Source organism: Amphiura filiformis, chromosome 20, assembly GCF_039555335.1.
Source record: "Amphiura filiformis chromosome 20, Afil_fr2py, whole genome shotgun sequence".
In the NCBI taxonomy this organism is placed as follows: Eukaryota; Metazoa; Echinodermata; class Ophiuroidea; order Amphilepidida; family Amphiuridae; genus Amphiura; species Amphiura filiformis.
In genome coordinates this window covers 59,922,006-59,945,286 of record NC_092647.1, presented here as the reverse complement: position 1 = coordinate 59,945,286, position 23,281 = coordinate 59,922,006, and the positions used below count along the sequence as shown (strand labels likewise).

Here is a 23,281-nt window from a genome sequence, read left to right as displayed (position 1 = left end):
CCACCGCTTCAAGCTGGGCATTGTATAGATCGTGTGTGGACGCAAGGAATTCAGGCCGAAAATTTAAACTCTTTTGACCATACAAACGATTGGCTAGTTTCAACTGGAACAAATTAGCACGCTGCAGAGATTGTGAGGTTGGGATAAGTTCAGAGTTTAGATCTTTGAGAGCATGATGGACATCTTTTCCAAGTGATTCCAATTTCATGACACTCTCCATCTGTTTAGCTGTGTCCCCTCTAGCTCCCATGTACGTCATTGCAAGAGCTGTGGTAATGCTCAGTGGAGAAAAGAAGACATTGTCATCACTTCCAAGATGTTTGTTGATAGAGTTATACAACTGCAGACCAAATTGGTTGTTGACTTTTGCTGCTATTTTACTTCTTTGAGTGGTCATGATGATGAGTAGTCTACAAGAGAACATAATTCAAGAGAACATTTTGAGTTTGTGTCTTGATTTACTCCCAAATTATAGACCTCAATCTTTATATAAATACATTTTTCATGTCAGAAAACAAATGAATATAGTTCATCTGAAGTTGAGAGTATCCCCATGTTTGATTTCAATGTAGTTGCAGACTCAAATCAGTGCATTTATGCGGTTACATCACCAGCGTATGGACAAGTCGCCCATCTGCATGTGTGTATATAATAAACCGTGAGATTAGGTTAGCGCATGCATTTTGAATCTGCCACTACAAAATCCAACATGGCGTTATTCTCAACTTGAGACGAGACACAGCATAATTCCCATTCCCATGGCTATCTGAAAGAGAAAGAAATATAGAGACGGATGGAAAAGTGCAAGCAGTTAGCTTTTACTATATTTATTATGCGTATGACTAATATGGCACCACAATGGCAAGACCACCAAGTAAAAGCAAATCCTCATGCGATTGGCCACTATTTAAAACTGCAGTCCTGTTTGGTCTAACATCTATGCATGTTGAGTACTCAAATTCTCTTCAAATTCTTCAAAATAAGCTTGCTCATGTACTGTTATCTGCTGATATCAGAACCCCAATTGATGTTTTAATGGCATCCCTTAATTGGGATAAACTTGACAAAAGATGGAAAAATCAGCTTCTTTAATTTGCTTGTTTTTAAATGTTTTACAAGTAAGATGGCGCATCATGTTTAAAAACATGATGCGCCATCTTACTTGTCATCTAAATTTATTTTCACTTCATTCATTCCAAAAATACCCATAGCCAATCATCAAATTCACTTGTAATTCCAGTCTGGCAAATCATACAAGGGAAACGTACTTTCCTTTATAGAGGTAGAACCTTATGGAATAAACTTCTAACTGATGTTAGATACAACCTAGCTGTCAAATATGAGTGTCAATACTTTTAAATCTTCTGTAATCAAGTAATTATCTTTTAATTTTGTTTCATTATACATGTTGTTATTGCTATGTTGAATTTGATCTAATATGTTAAATGTTTATATTTTGTATAATTTTAATCACGGTCTCATGGAGAGACCAGTATGTATTACTGAACTGAGTAACCCTGAATAAATAAAGATTTACCACTACTACTACTATAAAGAAAACAATTAAATTAAAAGAATCAAGATTATCATTAACAATTTGTCACCAAATGGTACAAAAATAAAACTTAGAGGCCCGCATTAAATCAGTCAAAGATTTGTTAACATCCCTTAGCCAATTTCAAATATATTTTAATAGAATGTTTATGGTGGCCAATAAAGACTTGAACACTTCATAATTTGCCACAACAGCAAAATGCATGCAAAATATTGAACTAAATATTGGTTCTGTAAAGTGTGTCGAGGCTTGTGTGCTGAGGCTTGTGGATCAACGTCTAGGCGTTGTGCCTGTGCGTAGCGCACTAAAAATCACTGCGCTTTTTTTTCTCAGACAGTGTTATGCACATTTAAAACTTATACAGTTACTAGCCACATCTCATTACTACATATTACCAGTCACTGCATGGATACATGGCCTACTTTTTACAAGTCCAGAAGCCAACACATAAGAAGCCAATACTTGGAAGTTACTCAATAACTGGATGCATGACACGACCCATGAAAATGACAGCTCCTGAAGAATTGTCACAAATGAAGAACATGAAGGGATGATCTGCCTTAAAAGTTTTTGGTTCTTTTGGTATCCCCATGGCACATGCCAACATCATCATCACGGCTGTTGCAGCAGCAGCTTCTGTTCCTTTTTCGTTGACATCAAGGAATGCTTTGTGGACAACTTCAGACACAACAAGCTCATCTTTTGCAATCCCTGAGAGATCTGCTTTGCCATCTTGAAACAAATCAGATATTCCCATCTGTTTCAGGTGATCTACAAGACTGAAGCTCTTGGTAAATTTGAACTTTGGAAAGGTAACTCTACACTCCTCGGACCTCACATTGCTACTCCACGATTTTAAGACTTCCTCCTTGATGTTTGCTTCAAGCTTAGCTAGACCGTTGATTTCATCTGGAAGAGCTACCATCATGTTGACTTTGTGTCCTTTATAACCCATGCCTAGGATTTGACAACGCAGAGATGCATCATGGTAGTATTTGAATGTCTCCTGTTGAAACATCATTGGGACCGTAACAGTGTTTGACGTCGAGATGTGAAAGGGCAAATCTCTGGTATTGTGTTCCTCAAACTGCTCCTGCCACTCACCTTTAAAATATAAGGCATTGACTAAAACCAAACGAGAATCGGGTGACAGAACTCCTGGTGCCAGAAGTTGTTGTATCTTTCCTGCTGTTTGCTCTTCTACCCATGAGTTAATGGCCTCCCGTGTGGCTTCGGTCTCTGTGATAAAATCCACCGCTTCCAGCTGGGCATTGTATAGATCACGTGTGGATGCAAGGAATTCAGGCAGAAAATTGAAACTCTTTTGACCATACAAACGATTAGCAAGTTTGAACTGGTACAAATTAGCACGCTGCAGAGATTGTGAGGTTGGGATAAGTTCAGAGTTTAGATCTTTAAGAGCATGATGGACATCTTTTCCAAGTGATTCTAATTTCATGACACTCTCCATCTGTTTAGCTGTGTCCCCTCTGGCTCCCATGTAGGTCATTGCAAGAGCTGTGGTAATGCTCAGAGGAGAAAAGAAGACATTGTCATCACTTCCAAGATGTTTGTTGATAGAGTTATACAACTGCAGACCAAATTGGTTGTTGACTTTTGCAGCTATTTGACTTCTTTGAGTGGTCATGATGATGATCAGTCTACAAGAGAACATAATTCAAGAGAACATTTTGAGTTTTGTGTCTTGACTTACTCCCAAATTATAGATCTCAATATTTATTGAGGGATTCAATCATGTTTCACCGTTGTTCATCGCCGATTAACAACGATGCGTCTGCGTGGTTTACTTCGCGAGGGCAGCTTTGCGCCGGACGCGAGTTGTTAATCGGTGAACAACGGTGAAACATGATTGAATCCCTTTCAACAACGAAAAGAAGCTAAAGATCGTATAATTCACAATTATTTTACGAGGAATGTCAGTCAATCATTGCCACTCAGCGTTACAAAAACTTTGATGATTTCTCTGTTGATATCAGCAATAAAACTACAGAATAAAACAGCAATGTTTAGCCGCTACCTGAAAAATACTGAATTCAAATTGAAAGTTTGCATACACACAAAGGTTCCAGGCATGACAAATTTTACGCGCTCTCGCGTAACACGTAGTCTCGCTCGCGTTCGCGTATACGCTACGGTACGGTAAGAGTGTGGATTCATCATGGATTAACAATAGTTGGCTCCTGTACAAAGGTATAGGAAGAGTTGTTGAAATACATTTTCACTGTCAGAAAACAAATGAATATACTGTGTCTCAATTCATGTTGAGAGTAACGCCATGTTAGAGTTTGTACTGGCAGACTCGAATCAGTGTGCTTAAGTGGTTGCGTCGCCAGCGTACAGACAACTTGCCCTTCCGGGCATGTGTATAAGCCCTGCAGGATTAGGTTAGTACGCACGATTTGAATCTGTCACTAAAAATTCCAACATGGCCTTACTCTCAACTTGAGATGAGACACAGTATAATTCCCATTCCCCTAGGTATTCGAAAGAGAAAGAAATAGAGAGGGAGGGAAACTATATTTATTATAAATATGCGAATGACCAATATGGCACCACCATAACAAGACCACCAATTAGAAGCAAATCCCCATGCAATTGGCTACTAGACAGAAAAGGATAGGAATTTTTGACACAAATTTCATCAAACTTAGTTTAATAACCTACACATATAGCTATATTATTACACATTAATTGGGGGGGGGGGTGCTAAATTTTTAATGTTATAAAAACAACATTTTGGAAAGTATTTGCAGACAGAAAAAAATATTGCTCTAACGGTTTTGATATGAGAAGCATAACGTGTATGTCCCATAGGAAAGTACATAATACTTCCTCTATGTATTATTGGGGTTTATGTTATTTTTATTTAGTGTGAATGCCAAGTTGTTGGAAGTTTATATGGATGCTAGATAAAATAGATGTCAAAATATTGTATGCTACAACCCCAATAAAAAAAATCAAGAATGTACTAAACCCGGGGGGGGGGGGGGTACTCAAGTTTGGTTTTGGTAGGGACGTGCCTCTGAGATTTTGGAAGTGGACCCATAAATATACCAATTTTTCAAGAAATTTGGACCCATTGATATACCAAAAGTCAAAAATTTCAGCCGAATTTAACCAAAATTGTCTTAGTTTTTACAAATTTTCCCAAAATTTTGGGAAAATTTTGGCTAGATTAAGGACAAATTGGGCTGTTTTCCGAAAAAATTGAGAAAATCTTGAAAAAAGGACCCATTCATATACCAAAATAGGCTTTGAAAAAGGGGTCATTGATATACCAGAAGGCCGAAAATGCTACCCATGTTTACGGCACGTCCCTGTATGGTCATTTGTACTGAGTACCCCCCCCCCCCCGGGTACTAATGCTGATAGCATGTGGATGTCATTGGTCCTCCTTTTAATTTGTTCACGAAAAGTTCAAGATGATGCAGAAACTACTATTCCTTAATGATCATTGTTTTTGCAACCCCTAAACATGTAGTACCATATTACTTGACCAGTAGAAACAAAGCCACCCATTTTCACTTTGTTTTTGTACATATTATGTAGAGTATAATCTCCCTCAACGATGCATGAACTTTTTGTTACAAACATGCTTTATTCGACATAATATTAAATGCTAGCCCTTAAGCCCTAGGTGCACAACATTAATAATTATCCCAAACCCAATATATATATGTTGGGTGTACTCCCGGGTGTACATGACTGTGTAAAAACAAAGATCCACTACAGGTAATAACATGTAGGTGATCTTTGTTATGATTAAAGCCTTATACAAAATTTTGGTCAAATTTTAAGGGGGATACATGTCCTTCTTTATAGGCCAATCCAGAAGCTTATAGTTACAAAATAGCTGGAAACTTGACATGAAAATGACAGTCCTGAAGGGTAGAAAATTCCACCAAGGGCAAAATGTTCAAATACAGTCACACCACCTCCTACAGATTGCTTAGATATGAGTCCATCCAATTCGGAAGCTAATAGTTACTCAATAACTGGACACATGACACGGCCCATGAAAATGACAGCCCCTGAAGTATTGTCACAAATGAAGAATATGAACGGATGATCTGCCTTGAAGTTCTGGAGTTCTGGTCTTGGTCGCTTGCATTTTTTTGTCATAATCACAGCTGTTGCAGCAGCAGCTTCTGTTCCTTCTTCATTGACATCAAGGAATGCTTTGTGGATAACTTCAGACACAACAAGCTCATCATCTTTTGCTATCCCTGAGAGATCTGCTTTGCCATCTTGAAACAAATCAGACATTCCCATCTGTTTGAGGTGATCTACAAGACTGAAGCTCTTGGTAAATTTGAACTTTGGAAAGGTAACTCTGCACTTCACTTTTCTTCCATTGCAACTCCACGATTTTAAGACTTCCTCATTGATGGTGGATTCAAGCTTTGCTAGGCCATCAATTTCATCTGGAAGAGCTACCATCATGTTGACTTTGTGTCCTTTGTAACCCATGACAAGAATTTTACACTGCAGAGATGTATCATGGTAGTATTTGAATTTCTCCTGTTGGAGCATCATAGGGACAGTCACAGTGTTTGATGTCGAGATGTGAAAGGGCAAATCTCTGGTATTGTGTTCCTCAAACTGCTCCTGCCACTCACCTTTGAAATATATGGCATTGATTAAAACCAAACGAGAATCGGGTGACAGAACTCCTGGTGCCAGAAGTTGTTGTATCGTTCCTGCTGTTTGCTCTTCTACCCATGAGTTAATGGCTTTCCGTGTAGCTTCAGTCTTTGTGACAAAATTCACCGCTTCAAGCTGGGCACTGTATAGATCGCGTGTAGATGCAAGGAATTCAGGCAAAAAGTTGAAACCCTTTTGACCATACAAACGATTGGCTAGTTTCAACTGGTACATAGTACGCTGCAGAGATGGTGAGGTTGGGATAAGTTCAGAGTTTAGATCTTTGAGAGCATGATGGACATCTTTGCCAAGTGATTCTAATTTCATGACACTCTCCATCTGTTTAGCTGTGTCTCCCCTGGCTCCCATGTAGGTCATTGCAAGAGCTGTGGTAATGCTCAGAGGAGAAAAGAAGACATTGTCATCACTTCCAAGATGTTTGTTGATAGAGTTATACAACTGCAGACCAAATTGGTTGTTGACTTTTGCAGCTATTTGACTTCTTTGAGTGGTCATGATGATGATCAGTCTACAAGAGAACATAATTCAAGAGAACATTTTGAGTTTGTGTCTTGATTTACTCTTAAATTGTAGACCTCAATCTTTATATAAATACATTTTCCATGTCCAAAAAACAAATGACTATACTAGACCTGGATAATACCGACAACTATCACACTGATATGTACATATATTTTCAGCTCTTTTAAAACACAGAATTTCATTTCTTTTTCATCTTATTCATCTGCTGTTTTGTGTTATTTTCATACTTTAAACTGTATATCTGTGTGTAAATTGAGGGTGCTGTTTACATATATTTTTAATTTAATTTAGCCAAATAGCAGAAGTTACTCCTACCATTTCATGATAAAAACGATTTTTGACAATTTTGTTGCTATTTGTTACTTTTTTTCTGATGTTTTAATGGCATTATACCAGTGTCTACCCCTTGTAAAGATGAAAAAATGACCATGGTATAGTTTAGCTAAACCAGCAGCGAATTTTCCCTGCATCTTTCTAAAGAAAACTAGAATTTCCCATTCACTGCATTGTTATACTGGTACAAAATTTGTGAATTTTTTTGGAAAATATTTAAAAGAAAATATGAAATTTGAAAATAATAAAGAATATGCACATTAGACCCATAGCATGAGTTTCTAACTATGGTCTACCTATCCTAGACCCTCCCTCGGGTCCGTGGAGAACGACTGGTAATGTAGATTACATAGCATTAAAAATCAACCCAATACACGGACCCTCCCAGTCTGTAAGCAATTTGACTTCCAGCTCCCACAAAATGCTGGGAGTTCACTTTTACGGATTTGGAGTCACGCAATCGTTCTATATACCACGTCCGTGTTCTCACCGTTTGTGCCAGCGTTTGTGTAAGCGTCTACAATTACCGACCAATCAATACAGCTTGGCGGCGTGGCGATATTCGAAGAAGCTTCCCTTGATAAATAATGAGCAAACATTTGCAAACCGCACGCGCACATGTACGCATATGGACAATAGGACTAAGTCAAGTCGAGTGGTATATTTACAATACTCGTAATGTTGATTGATTTTGACAGTGGTACAGTGTCTTTACTACTGATTTGAAACTTTAAAGAATGGAGTAACTTGTTACCAGTAATTATATTTAATGTTGTAGGCCCGGGTTTTAGGTCTGTTTTTTTACTGCTGAATGGAATATGGGATCGGTTCCCGAAGGATTTTGAGGTGGGATTGGAGACGGAACAATTGGCAAACAGTATTAAAAACATTGAAAGAAAGTATGTCCAAAATATTGTTTGATTGTTTTTGTTTGTTTTTAATTCATTTTTGGGCGGTGAAGTTATAGTGTGTCTTCGGTGAAGGAAAATTAACCTACCAAGAAAAAGGGCTACTATAAATCGAGAAATCCTTGTGAATAAAACAATTATGCCCATAAATCAGAATATTCTTTTACTTCATTTATATTTGCTTTACTTTTGGCTTTTCATGGGGATGTAGAAGGCGTAGAAGAAGGAAATTTGCACCAAAAAAAAGGAGTAAAGATTCCTCATTTTGTGGAGTTTTCTAAAATTCTATCTATGCAGGGCTGTCGCTAGAGGGGGCGGTATGGGGGGGGGGGGCAGTGGCGGCGCCAGGAATTTTTTTTCGGGGGGGGGGCAAAGTGATTGTCAGGGGGCCAAATTGGCAAATTTTATGCAAAATTGCCATAAAAAGTGGAAATTTACGTGATTTTGCCTCAAAAGTGGGGGGGGACTGGGGGATGGAAAATATTTTGGGGTAAATGCCCCTTGCCCTCGTAAGCGCCACCACTGGGGGTGACACTCGCCAATCCGTCGGCAAAATCGTGCCGTCGGCAATTCGCAGAGAAATGGGGGAGAAGGAGGAAAAGGAAAGAAAAAGAAAGAGGGGGAAGGAGGAGAGAAGAGAAGAAAAAGGAGAAAAAGAGAAATAGATAAGAAAAAAAGGAGGAGAAAAAAAGTTAACATTGCACGTATAGTAGGCCTATGCCTAAAAAACATACAGTCGGGTCGATCGGAAGTAGGTCTCATAATAGGCCTGCAATTACTTTAGGCATTGCTTGAAGGCGGGTCCTCGTCCTAAAAGCATGTGAAAATTACTGCCGGCCCGCCAATATGCAGGGCCCGTCGTCACATTTTGTCACCAAGTCAGTAGGGCCTATTATTAAGACGGACTCCGTGCTGACTTTAACACCAATACATGCATGCTTTAATATTGTGAGTCTCAACTCTCAAGTCTTGTAAAGCAATGATTTAAATAGTGTAAAAATGATGCACCAAATGGCTTCAATTGGGCCTTCATTTTGAACAATTTCGCAACTTCTGAGGGGGGAACATCCCCTCAAACACCCCCTCAAGTGGATAAAGAAGTAGCCATTTTCGCTTCTGCTTTCAATATTTGCCAGACTTCAAACTAAAATTTTACACAAAATAGCGCCAAAATGGTCCACCAAATCGCTTCAATTAGGTCTTCATTTAGCCAAAGTTTCTTACATCCCCCCTCAGACACCCCCCTGTAGTGCACAAACAAGTAGCCATTTTTTGCTTTCGACACTTTCCAATTTATGTTAAACACAATTTATATAAGCTAATATGTAGGGAAAACTTGTCCATTAAATTAGCACGAAAGGCTTCATGGACCGCCCATTTCACAAATTTTTTCGGCTTTTCAAACTAAACATGCTAAAATTGTACACTCTAGGCCTATAGTGTCAAAATGGTCCACCAAATCGCTTCAATTAGGTCTTCATTATGCAAAAGTTTCTTACTTCTAAGGGGGGAACATCCGCCCTTAGACACCCCTCTGCATTGTGGCCAAACATATTACCATTTCCGCTTCTGTTTTCGACATCTCCCAATTTTTGTTTAACACAATTTATAGGCCTACAATAATAGGGAAAACTTGTCCACGAAATTCGCGCAAAAGGTTTCATGGACCGCTCATTTCACAATTTTTTGGGCTTTTTCGAACTAAAATTGTACACTCTATAGTGTCAAAATGGTCCATCAAATTGCTTCAATTAGGTCTTCATTTTGCACAAGTTTCTTACTCCTCAGGAGGAACATCCCCCCCTCAGACACCCCCCTGCGTTGTGGTCAAACAAATTACCATTTTTCGTTTCTGCTTTCGACATTTACCAATTTTTGTTAAACATGTTTAACACAATAAATTTATAATGAAGAAGGAGGCGGCCTATATGCTTCACCTGGCAGGGCGTAAGACAATGCGAAACACAGATAAATATATGCGAGGATCGGAAATAAACGATGCAAGGCCGAGAAATTATAATTTAAATGACGTGATTGGGGCTCGAGCAAACTGGCATACCGGTAATCCAGCGACCGGGGTTCAATCCCCGCTGAGTCCTGATTTTTTTCTCTCAATATTTTCATATGCCAGTTTGCTCGAGCCCCAATCACGTCACAATAAATTTATAGGAAAAACTTGTCCAAGAAATGAAAAAAAACCTGCGCGAAATGCCAAGAAGGTATATGCCTACGATCCCCAAGGTGTCAAATGAAAACAAAGTCCCCCCGGCTGATGCAACATGGTTCAGCTATATAGTGACAACCGCTCTAGTAGGCCTATTTGGTATGTTGGCACACAGACGGCTAGCGGCTCGTCGGCAATCATTGACTCTTATACACCCCCTAATGAAAAAGGTCTGGCGACGCCCCTGTCTCTTAACAACTCCCACACGAAGTGCAAAAAAATTGCCAATTTTAAGCCAATTTAAGCTAAAATGATCCAAGTATGAATCGTTAACTTGGTCAAAATTTGCAATTTGAATTAGCGAGTTTTGCTCCCAGATTGGACTTATTGAAACCATAGGAATATTGAAACAAACTCCGTGCGAAGCGCGGAAAAGTTGCCAATTTTTAGGTAAATGATCAAATAATAAACTGATGGGCACAATGCGGGCGAAAATGTGCAATTAGTGTTCCCACGATTAAGCTGCACTCTCCTGATTTCTCAAAGATTTCATTATATCGAGGATGATCAAACAGAAAATCAAGTGAAATATTTATTAGAGGATGTGCTTCAAAGGCTATCTTGGGTTTTTTTTCAATGCACGTCTCTTTTTCTTTTTCTTCTTTTTTTTACGGGCCCGCTATTTGTTTGATTTTTATGAGCCGTACGCGTAAGAAGAGCAAAGAAAACAGACCTTATAATGGACCTGTGCAAAGAAAAGAGCCCGTAGTGGGCCCGTAAAAAGCAAAGAAAAGATACCATAGGCCCGTAAAGGAAAGAAAAGAGACCTCAGTGAGTATGTAAGCAAAGAAAAGATATACCTTAATGGACCCATAAAAAGAAAAAAGAGACCTCAGAGGGCACGTAAAAAGCAAAGAAGAGATACCTTGGGCCTAATGGACAAGAAAAGAGACCTTTGGTGGCCCGTATATAGGCCTAGTAAAGCAAAGAAAATATGCCTTAATTACATTACATTTACAAGGTATCTTTTCTTTACCATTTACGGGCCCCTGAGGTCCCTTATCTTTGCTTTTACTGCCCCATAGTAAAGTATGTTTTCTTCCAATATAGGTAGGTCCTATCTAGACCTTTTAAAATTTGCAAATTGGGATCCCACCAATTTGACATATGCAAACTGGGGGGGCAAGTGATTTGTGGCAGGCCGGGGGGCAAGAGATTGTTGAGTGCGCTATTTGGAAATCCCCAGCTCATAATTATTGCACAGCCCCTGAAGGGAGGGAGATTGTCCAAAAAAAGGCCATAATACGGCTGCATAAATCGTTTTAGTACTTTGAGTATCCTGATATATTGGCTAAAATAAGATAGAAATGCTGATCGACACAATAGATAGGCCTAAAAACTTTATCTTTTACCATACTTAGTGTATAAATTTATGCATAATGTTCATTAAACTTAGAGTAATTTTCTACGCATTTTTAACACTAGCTTACGGCCTTTTCATGACAGATAAAACACGTTAATAGCCCTGAGAAACTGTAGAACTATGAGAAGAGAAAACGTGCAAACAAGACCTTCATGTTAACACTTTCTTTGCATAGTCTTTTTTTAAAGGAGTGTTTAGTGATCCTAGCATCCTCTTTTTATGACATTTTTCAGTACATATCCACGAAAAAAGCCTATTCCCAAAATTTCAGTTGATTCCGATTTTGCGTTTGCGAGTTATGCATGATTATGTGTATTACACTGCTCCATAGACAATGCGTTGTAATTTCGTTCTGGTGCACCAGAAAATTCAAATTTCACGATATCTTTGCAAAACAATTAATCTGCAAGAAATATTTTGTACATAAACATTATGTAGCCAGAGGTTTCCAGTGATATAAAAATCTCAACTTTTTTGGAGAAAAGTGGGGGGATGAGGCTGTGGATCACGAAATGCCCCTTTAAATACAACCTTAAACATCATATTTTCAACTTGCTAAATAAAATCATCATGAATAGGATTTATTTATGCAGTGAACTTATTGTTGCCTTGCGCATACCATGTCCCCAGACCGCGTACGCGTGCCAGATGAGCTCAATACCGTTCAGTTGTTTACAAGTGTCCCAAGCTCGCCCAGCACAGCGCATTACATACACGGCATAGCTTTGTGCTACCATAATTGAATTGAAACTGGGGCGGGGCTATCATATAATTGACACCAGAATCACGGGCTTAGTTGAACGATTTTTTGGAAGTGAGATCTCTAACACTTTGGTACAGTCTCGGCGTGGGGAGCGGTCACTGAAATTTAGCGTTCAATATAGGAGGTGTGATTAGTGTAGTGGCATCAATTTGTGTAGAAAGAGGAATTGGTTTTGGGCGCTGTGAATTGGTTTTGGGCGCTGTGTATTTAGAATCGGGGGTGAAGGACTATGGCATATTTTGATAGGCTATTATGTTGTTATGTAGGCCTATCGTTCCATTATCCAGGCCGGACCGAACCGAGACTGTGGGACAGTCTAACCTATCCTAGAATAGTATACATTGTACAAAGGCAGGAAATCTCCAGCACCATGCCAAGACAAGTCTGCTGTCAACATTATTGGTGATTGTAGAAAGTCTCTGGTAATTGTACAATAGCACGACATCTGGGGAGGATGTTATACACTAAAACTGATGTGCTCCTTTAAACCTAACACCCCAGGTACTTTTTGGTGAAGGGGAAGGAAAGAAGGAAGGAAGACAGAGAGAAGATGAAGAGCATGTACCTTGGCCAGGCAAGCTTTTTGTGCCATATGTAATGTGAAATGATGACAACTACACAATTCTGCTGTCTACTGCTGACAGCAACTGCACAATTATGCTATATACTGCTGATAGCAACTGCACATTTATGCTGTCTAGTGCTGATAGCAGCAACTATACAATTCTGCTGTCTACAGCTGATAGCAACTACACAATTCTGCTGTCTACTGCTGACAGCAATTTGCACAATTATGCTATATACTGCTGATAGCAACTGCACATTTATGCTGTCTAGTGCTGATAGCAGCAACTATACAATTCTGCTGTCTACAGCTGATAGCAACTACACAATTCTGCTGTCTACTGCTGACAGCAACTGCACAATTATGCTATATACTGCTGATAGCAACTGCACATTTATGCTGTCTAGTGCTGATAGCAACTACACAATTATGCTGTCTACTGCTGATAGCACCTACACAATTCTAGTGTCTATAACTGATAGCAACTATGCAATTCTGCTCTCTACAGCTGATAGCAACTACACAATTCTGCTGTCTACTGCTGATAGCTACTGCACAGTTATGCTATCTACAGCTGATAGCAACTACATAATTCTGCTGTCTACTGTTATTGTTAATGTTGATAGCAACTACACAATTTTACTGTCTATTGCTGATAGCAACTACACAATTTTACTGTCTATTGCTGATAGCAACTGCACAATTCTGCTGTCTACTGTTGACAGCAACTGCACAATTATGCTATATACTGCTGATAGCAACTACACAATTCTGCTGTCTACTGCTGATATCAACTGCACAATTCTGCTGTCTACTGTTGACAGCAACTGCACAATTATGCTATATACTGCTGGTAGCAACTACACAATTCTGCTGTCTACTGCTGATAGCAACTGCACAATTCTGCTGTCTACTGTTGACAGCAACTGCACAATTATGCTATATACTGCTGATAGCAACTACACAATTCTGCTGTCTACTGCTGATAGCAACTGCACAATTCTGCTGTCTACTGTTGACAGCAACTGCACAATTATGCTATATACTGCTGATAGCAACTACACAATTCTGCTGTCTACTGCTAATAGCAACTACACAATTCTGCTGTCTACTGTTGACAGCAACTGCACAATTATGCTATATACTGCTAACAGCAACTACACAATTCTTGCTGTCTACTGCTGACAGCAACTGCACAATTCTGCTGTCTACAGCTGATAGCAACTACACAATTCTGCTGTCTACTGCTGACAGCAACTGCACAATTATGCTATATACTGCTGATAGCAACTGCACATTTATGCTGTCTAGTGCTGATAGCAACTACACAATTATGCTGTCTACTGCTGATAGCACCTACACAATTCTAGTGTCTACAACTGATAGCAACTATGCAATTCTGCTCTCTACAGCTGATAGCAACTACACAATTCTGCTGTCTACTGCTGATAGCTACTGCACAGTTATGCTATCTACAGCTGTAATTCTGCTGTCTACTGTTAATGTTGATAGCAACTACACAATTTTACTGTCTATTGCTGATAGCAACTACACAATTTTACTGTCTATTGCTGATAGCAACTACACAATTATACTGTCTACTGCTGATAGATAACTACACAATTATGCTATCTACTGCTGATAGCAACTAATCAATTCTGCTGTCTAAAGATGATAGCGACTACACCAGGCACAAAAAGAAACTCGTCAGTTATATTCATCCTTGCTGTTCAATAACTTGACAATTTTGGATTATTCTGAAATATACATTTTGTTATTTGGTCTTTGCTTTCTCATTTGACACCCTGTTCGTGAAAAACGAACAAGAATTGACCAAGATATGCGCCTCCAAAGCCTCAAACCCCAAAATCAAAAGTTGCATTTTCAACGATTTTCACATCGTTGAATTGCACTCAAGCACCACAGGCCAATCATGCCAATCAATAAAAGCTCACAGTGTAACAGGCACAATTGAATCGTTAAAATTGCAACTTTTCATTTTGGGGTTTGAGAGTTTGGAGGAGGATATCTTAGTCAATTCTTGCTCAATGTTCACGAGCAGGGTGTCAAATGAGAAAGAAAAGTCAATTAACAAAATGTATATTTCAGAATAATCCCAAATTATCAAGTTAGGCTAATGAAAGTCGATTCCTTGTTTCCCGTTACCCTACTCCGCTCAAAACCAATTGCTGGGCAAATATTTCATTATTTTGAATAAAACATTGATTTCTAACAAACTTTAACATACCAATAAATAATTGTGGTTTTAAATATATCATAAATCTCTTTCTGTTGATTTTCAGGGATTTTCTTTGCAGTAGGAGCATGGCATATGGTTAATAATGAATTAATAATGAATACCTACTCACTTCTCTGTCCCGCACTTTTTGTGAAAATATTGTGAAACTTTTAATAATAGTTGTACAATCACCTTCATGTGGTTGTAAACTACATCTGTAAACTACAAACTGTGATTTATCACATGTATACATAGGTAGTTATTGGTTTACACCTGTAACAGATGCAATAATGAAATGGTATGAAATAATGAATAATGAAAAATGAAATGGTCACCTGCACAGTCATGAAAAATTGTGTAACGGGAAACAAGGAATTGACTTTCATTGGCCTTATTGAACAGCAAGGATGAATATAACTGACGAGTTTCTTTTTGTGCCTGGTGTACATAATTCTGCAGTGAGTGCAGTCTACTGCTGATAGCAACTACACAATTCTGCAGTCTACTGCTGATAGCAACTACACAATTCTGCTGTCTACTGCTGATAGCAACTACACAATTCTGCTGTCTACTGCTGATAGCAACTACACAATTCTGCTGTCTACTGCTGATAGCAACTACACAATTATGCTGTATGCTGCTGACAGCAACTACACAATTATGCTGTCTACTGCTGATAGCACCTACACAATTCTGCTGCATACAACTGATAGCAACTACACAATTCTGCTGTCTACTGCTGATAGCAACTACAACAAGGCGGTTCTCGAACCACGAGTCTCGCCTGCTTTCGCGATCGCCTGCTTTTACGATTACTTTTGGTAGAAGTAAATGAACCTGCAACAACCCATGGCGATTTGCCTGTTCAATTTGAGCTTGATTGGACCAATATTGGAATTTGACCTAAATTTTGGTGGGTCTCGGCTGGGCACAATTACCTGGCTGATGGTGAATGTACCCACCAATTCTCATGCCCATCCGACAATTTTTACTAATTTGACCTCAGATGACCCCTACTGACCCCAAAATGACCTTCCAAAAATTGGGCTCTAAATGTTGACTGTACATGTCTTTAGTCATTTGACTTCAGATGACCTCTGAGTGACCTCAGATGACCTTGCAATGACTGTCCAAAAATTTGGCTCTAAATGATCACTGTACCCATCAAGTTTCATGCCCCTGTGACAGTTTTTAGAAATTTGACCACAGATGACCCATGGGTGACCTCAGATATCCCTGAAATGACCTTCCAAAAATTTGACTTTAAATGTTGACTGTAACCACCAAGTGTCATGCCCATGGATGACCTTTGATGATCCCAAAATGACCTTCCAAAAAATTGGCTCTAAATGTCGACTGTACCCACCAAGTTTCATGCCCATACAACAGTTTTTAGTAATTTGACCTCAGATGACCCCTGGGTGACCCTGAAATACCCTTCCAAAAATTTGACTCTTAATGTTGACAGTGACCACTTAGTGTCATGCCCATACGACAGTTTTTAGTAATGTGACCTCAGATGACCCCTGAGTGACCTTGGATGACCCTGAAATGACTTTCCAAAAATATGACTCTAAATGTTGACTGTACCCACCAAGTTTCATGCCCATATAACAGTTTCAAGTAATTTGACCTCAGATGACCCCTGGGTGACCTTGGATGACCCAAAAATGACCTTCCAAAAATTTAGCTCTAAATGTTGACTGTACCCACCAAGTTTCATGCCCATACGAGTTTTTAGTAATTTGACCTCAGATGACCCCTGGGTGACCCCGAAATGCCCTTACAAAAATTTGACTCTTAATGTTGACTGTAACCACTAAGTGTCATGCCCGTCGACAGTTTTAGTAATTTGACCTCAGATGACCCCTGGGTGACCTTGGATGACCCCTAAATTACCTTCTGAAACTTTGACTCTAAATGTTGACTGTACCCACCAAGTTTCATGCCCATATGGCAGTTTTAGTAATGTGACCTCAGATGACCCCTGTGTGACCTGGATGGCCCCGAAATTACCTTCCGAAACTTTGACTCTTAATGTTGACTGCACCAAGTTTCATGCCCATATGACAGTTATTAGTAATTTGACCTCAGATGACCCTTGGGTGACCTCGGATGAACCTGAAATAACCTTCCGAAAATTTTACTCCAAATGTTGACTGTACCCACCAAGTTTCATGCCCATACGACAGTTTTAGTAATTTGACCTCAGATGACCCCTGGGTGACCTCGGATGACCCGAAATAATCTTCCGAACATTTGACTCTAAATGTTGACTGTACCCACCAAGTTTCATACCCATACAACAGTTTTTAGTAATTTGACCTCAGATGACCCCTGGGTGACCTCGGATGACCCCGAAATAATCTTCTGAACATTTGACTCTAAATCTTGACTGTACCCACCAAGTTTCATGCCCATACGACAATTTTTAGTAGTTTGACCTTAGATGACCCCTGGGTGACCTCGGATGACCCCGAAATAATCTTCCGAACATTTGACTCTAAATGTTGATTGTACCCACCAAGTTTCATGCCCATCGACAGTTTTAGTAATTTGACCTTAGATGACCCCTGGGTGACCTCGGATGACCCCAAAAGAATCTTCCGAACATTTTACTCTAAATGTTGATTGTAACCACCAAGTTTCATGCCCATACGACAGTTTTGAGTAATTTGACCTCAGATGACCCCTGGGTGACCTCAGATGACCCCGAAATAATCTTCCGAACATTTGAGGGGGCGCAACACTAAATCACTACGCATTTTATGTAAGAACGAAATTCGGCTAATATAGTCCATAGTGAGTATGAGATTGTAGCAACCATATCTACCGACATTTTCACTTTAAATCACTCAATATCAGCTCATATGAATTCGACAAGTGTCTTCGATGATAACATGCAGAAAAAACCGGACATTTTATCTCAAAAGCAATTCTCTGTGGCGGATGAAGACAACTTCCGATTTTGAAATGTGAGTGGTGAATTTAGTATATTTTTAGGCCATATTTTTTGCACCGCGAAATAGCGAAAATAGTCAACGGTCATCGATATATGCCGACAAAAGTTTTGGAATCTACAGAAACAGAGCTTTAATTTGATACCAAATTTATTTTGTCAAGTATTGCAGGGGCGCCAGGAATGGCGCTTCGAAGTAGGCCAAAATCACACGTTATCCTATGGGACGCTTATTTAGTGTTGCGCCCCTTGTAACGGCCGTCGCTATGAACGCGTTCATTTTACCTTCTTCTATAAATATAAGAAATGCGCGTCATGAAATGTGTTCTATTTCAATCATGATGATAAATAAGGATTACGAAAAGTCACCCTGATGAATTATTATTGGGAAAATGCTTTATTGGCCGAGCAGGCGCCTGCAAAGTCTAGAAATTGTATCCAAAAATCTTCAAAAAGGCTCAAAATGGGTTTTTAAGTTAATAGGCATTGTTAATCTGCATGAAGCCGTTTTGCTGCATATTCAGTAGGCCTATGCAAAAAGACCATAATTGTTACTACTGAAACAGGGGGGGTGTTTGTACTTCACACTCATTAACAAGTGCTTTCCAAAACAAAATGGCAAGACAGATAATCTAGAAAAGAAATTAAACTTGGTTCAAAGGCGTGCTTAAATTGTTGTCTGTCACTAGTTTTAGTGAGTTTTGTGCAAACTCTCGCATATTGGAGGAAAAGTCGAAATATGCGATTTTCCTGCGTTCGGCACTGATCTTTAAAACAACATTTCTCTTGAGCGAAATGTCGCAGAGACATGAAATGTTCGGTGTTGAGCTACAAATTGTCTCTAATTTAATTAATAAGTGACTAATGTGGATTTTGAAAACTGCTATGAACGCGTTCTTTTTACATTCTTCGCGTAAAATAAGAAATGCGCGTCATGAAATGTGTTCTATTTCAATCATGATGATAAATAAGGATTACGAAAAGTCACCCTGATGAATTATTATTGGGAAAAATGCTTTATTGGCCGAGCAGGCGCCTGCAAAGTCTAGAAATTGTATCCAAAAATCTTCAAAAAGGCTCAAAAATGGGTTTTTAAGTTAATAGGCATTGTTAATCTGCATGAAGCCGTTTTGCTGCATATTCAGTAGGCCTATGCAAAAAGACCATAATTGTTACTACTGAAACAGGGGGGTGTTTGTACTTCACACTCATTAACAAGTGCTTTCCAAAACAAAATGGCAAGACAGATAATCTAGAAAAGAAATTAAACTTAGTTCACAGACGTGCTTAAATTGTTGTCTGTCACTAGTTTTAGTGAGTTTTGTGCAAACTCTCGCATATTGGAGGAAAAGTCGAAATATGCGATTTCCCGCCTTTCGGCACTGATCTTTAAAACAACATTTCTCTTGAGCGAAATGTCGCAGAGACATGAAATTTTCGGTGTTGAGCTACAAATTGTCTCTAATTTAATTAATAAGTGACTAATGTGGATTTTGAAAACTTTTAAATCCTTATAAGGCGCAACACTAAATCACTACGCATTTTATGTAAGAACGAAATTCGCTAATATAGTCCATAGTGAGTATGAGATTGTAGCAACCATATCTACCGACATTTTCACTTTAAATCACTCAATATCAGCTCATATGAATTCGACAAGTGTCTTCAATGATAACATGCAGAAAAAACCGGACATTTTATCTCAAAAGCAATTCTCTGTGGCGGATGAAGACAACTTCCGATTTTGAAATGTGAGTGGTGAATTTAGTATATTTTTAGGCCATATTTTTCGCTTCGTGAAATAGCGAAAAAAGTCAACGGTCATCGATATATGCCGACAAAAGTTTTGGAATCTACAGAAACAGAGCTTTAATTTGATACCAAATTTATTTTGTCAAGTATTGCAGGGACGCCAGGAATGGCGCTCGAAGTAGGCCAAAATCACACGTTATCCTATGGGGCGCTTATTTAGTGTTGCGCCCCCTTGTAACGGCCGTCGCTATGAACGCGTTCTTTTTACATTCTTCGAGTAAAATAAGAAATGCGCGTCATGAAATGTGTTCTATTTCAATCATGATGATAAATAAGGATTACAAAAAGTCACCCTGATGAATTATTATTGGGAAAAATGCTTTATTGGCCGAGCAGGCGCCTGCAAAGTCTAGAAATTGTATCCAAAAATCTTCAAAAAGGCTCAAAAATGGGTTTTAAAGTTAATAGGCATTGTTAATCTGCATGAAGCCGTTTTGCTGCATATTCAGTAGGCCTATGCAAAAGACCATAATTGTTACTACTGAAACAGGGGGGGTGTTTGTACTTCACACTCATTAACAAGTGCTTTCCAAAACAAAATGGCAAGACAGATAATCTAGAAAAGAAATTAAACTTGGTTCAAAGGCGTTACTTAAATTGTTGTCTGTCACTAGTTTTAGTGAGTTTTGTGCAAACTCTAGCATATTGGAGGAAAAGTCGAAATATGCGATTTTCCGCGCTTCGCACTGATCTTTAAAACAACATTTCTCTTGAACGAAATGTCGCAGAGACATGAAATTTTCGGTGTTGAGCTACAAATTGTCTCTAATTTAATTAATAAGTGACTAATGTGGATTTTGAAAACTTTTAAATCCTTATAAGGGGGTGCAACACTAAATCACTACGCATTTTATGTAAGAACGAAATTCGGCTAATATAGTCCATAGTGAGTATAAGATTGTAGCAACCATATCTACCGACATTTTCACTTTAAATCACTCAATATCAGCTCATATGAATTCGACAAGTGTCTTCAATGATAACATGCAGAAAAAACCGGACATTTTATCTCAAAAGCAATTCTCTGTGGCGGATGAAGACAACTTCCGATTTTGAAATGTGAGTGGTGAATTTAGTATATTTTTAGGCCATATTTTTCGCACCGCGAAATAGCGAAAAAAGTCAACGGTCATCGATATATGCCGACAAAAGTTTTGGAATCTACAGAAACAGAGCTTTAATTTGATACCAAATTTATTTTGTCAAGTATTGCAGGGACGCCAGGAATGGCGCTCGAAGTAGGCCAAAATCACACGTTATCCTATGGGACGCTTATTTAGTGTTGCGCCCCCTTATAACGACCGTCGCTATGAACGCGTTCTTTTTACATTCTTCGCGTAAAATAAGAAATGCGCGTCATGAAATGTGTTCTATTTCAATCATGATGATAAATAAGGATTACGAAAAGTCACCCTGATGAATTATTATTGGGAAAAATGCTTTATTGGCCGAGCAGGCGCCTGCAAAGTCTAGAAATTGTATCCAAAAATCTTCAAAAAGGCTCAAAAATGGGTTTTTAAGTTAATAGGCATTGTTAATCTGCATGAAGCCGTTTTGCTGCATATTCAGTAGGCCTATGCAAAAGACCATAATTGTTACTACTGAAACAGGGGGGTGTTTGTACTTCACACTCATTAACAAGTGCTTTCCAAAACAAAATGGCAAGACAGATAATCTAGAAAAGAAATTAAACTTGGTTCAAAGACGTGCTTAAATTGTTGTCTGTCACTAGTTTTAGTGAGTTTTGTGCAAACTCTAGCATATTGGAGGAAAAGTCGAAATATGCGATTTTCAAGCGTTTCGGCACTGATCTTTAAAACAACATTTCTCTTGAGCGAAATGTCGCAGAGACATGAAATGTGTGTTGAGCTACAAATTGTCTCTAATTTAATTAATAAGTGACTAATGTGGATTTTGAAAACTTTTAAATCCTTATAAGGGGGCGCAACACTAAATCACTACGCATTTTATGTAAGAACGAAATTCGGCTAATATAGTCCATAGTGAGTATAAGATTGTAGCAACCATATCTACCGACATTTTCACTTTAAATCACTCAATATCAGCTCATATGAATTCGACAAGTGTCTTCAATGATAACATGCAGAAAAAACCGGACATTTTATCTCAAAAGCAATTCTCTGTGGCGGATGAAGACAACTTCCGATTTTGAAATGTGAGTGGTGAATTTAGTATATTTTTAGGCCATATTTTTTGCACCGCAAAAAAAGCGAAAAAAGTCAACGGTCATCGATATATGCCGACAAAAGTTTTGGAATCTACAGAAACAGAGCTTTAATTTGATACCAAATTTATTTTGTCAAGTATTGCAGGGACGCCAGGAATGGCGCTTTCAAGTAGGCCAAAATCACACGTTATCCTATGGGACGCTTATTTAGTGTTGCGCCCCTTGTAACGGCCGTCGCTATGAACGCGTTCTTTTTACATTCTTCGCGTAAAATAAGAAATGCGCGTCATGAAATGTGTTCTATTTCAATCATGATGATAAATAAGGATTACGAAAAGTCACCCTGATGAATTATTATTGGGAAAATGCTTTATTGGCCGAGCAGGCGCCTGCAAAGTCTAGAAATTGTATCCAAAAATCTTCAAAAAGGCTCAAAAATGGGTTTTTAAGTTAATAGGCATTGTTAATCTGCATGAAGCCGTTTTGCTGCATATTCAGTAGGCCTATGCAAAAAGACCATAATTGTTACTACTGAAACAGGGGGGGTGTTTGTACTTCACACTCATTAACAAGTGCTTTCCAAAACAAAATGGCAAGACAGATAATCTAGAAAAGAAATTAAACTTGGTTCAAAGACGTGCTTAAATTGTTGTCTGTCACTAGTTTTAGTGAGTTTTGTGCAAACTCTACGCATATTGGAGGAAAAGTCGAAATATGCGATTTTCCGCGTTCGCACTGATCTTTAAAACAACATTTCTCTTGAGCGAAATGTCGCAGAGACATGAAATTTTCGGTGTTGAGCTACAAATTGTCTCTAATTTAATTAATAAGTGACTAATGTGGATTTTGAAAACTGCTATGAGCGCGTTCTTTTTACATTCTTCGCGTAAAATAAGAAATGCGCGTCATGAAATGTGTTCTATTTCAATCATGATGATAAATAAAAAAAAAAAAAAGTCACCCTGATGAATTATTATTGGGAAAAATGCTTTATTGGCCGAGCAGGCGCCTGCAAAGTCTAGAAATTGTATCCAAAAATCTTCAAAAGGCTCAAAATGGGTTTTTAAGTTAATAGGCATTGTTAATCTGCATGAAGCCGTTTTGCTGCATATTCAGTAGGCCTATGCAAAAAGACCATAATTGTTGTACTACTGAAACGGGGGG

General features: G+C 38.7%; 2 pseudogenes; both read right to left on the bottom strand.

The window, feature by feature from the left end:
- The window catches only part of LOC140142483 (leukocyte elastase inhibitor A pseudogene), a 44,243-nt pseudogene that overhangs the window by 3,826 nt on the left and 17,136 nt on the right, over positions 1-23,281 (bottom strand).
- Positions 467-4,927, bottom strand: LOC140142482 (leukocyte elastase inhibitor pseudogene; annotated as a pseudogene).